The following is a 395-nucleotide window of genomic DNA, read 5'->3' on the forward strand; positions in this document are numbered from 1 at the left end:
GGGGCTGGGGAAGGTCCTTTGGTCTTTTCCATATTCTGCCAGGGAGGGAGGAAGAGTGGTTGCCATATGAGGGTTTGGTGTCAAACACGTGGCTGCAGTGGTGGATGTGGTCCGCTATAGATGTGGGGATACCGGTTGTGAATTAGCCACAAAGTTTTGAGGTTACCAGAAAAAAAAACAGCCTTTGACACCAGGAGTGAGACCCCTTTCCCACCCCACCCCCAAGATTGGGAAGGTCTCAGAAAGGACAGAGGAGTTAATGTGCTGTGAAGAATTAATACTGGAGTTGCTGTCCACAGACCTTGCATTTCTAACTCAAAACAGGAAACTCAGAACCTTTGACAGAAAGGCTAGATATATTTACCGCATGCAAATAAAAATCTCTGCATAGCAAA

This window comes from Crocuta crocuta, unplaced genomic scaffold (genome assembly GCF_008692635.1).
Source record: "Crocuta crocuta isolate KB4526 unplaced genomic scaffold, BGI_CrCroc_1.0 scaffold943, whole genome shotgun sequence".
Lineage (NCBI taxonomy): Eukaryota > Metazoa > Chordata > Mammalia > Carnivora > Hyaenidae > Crocuta > Crocuta crocuta.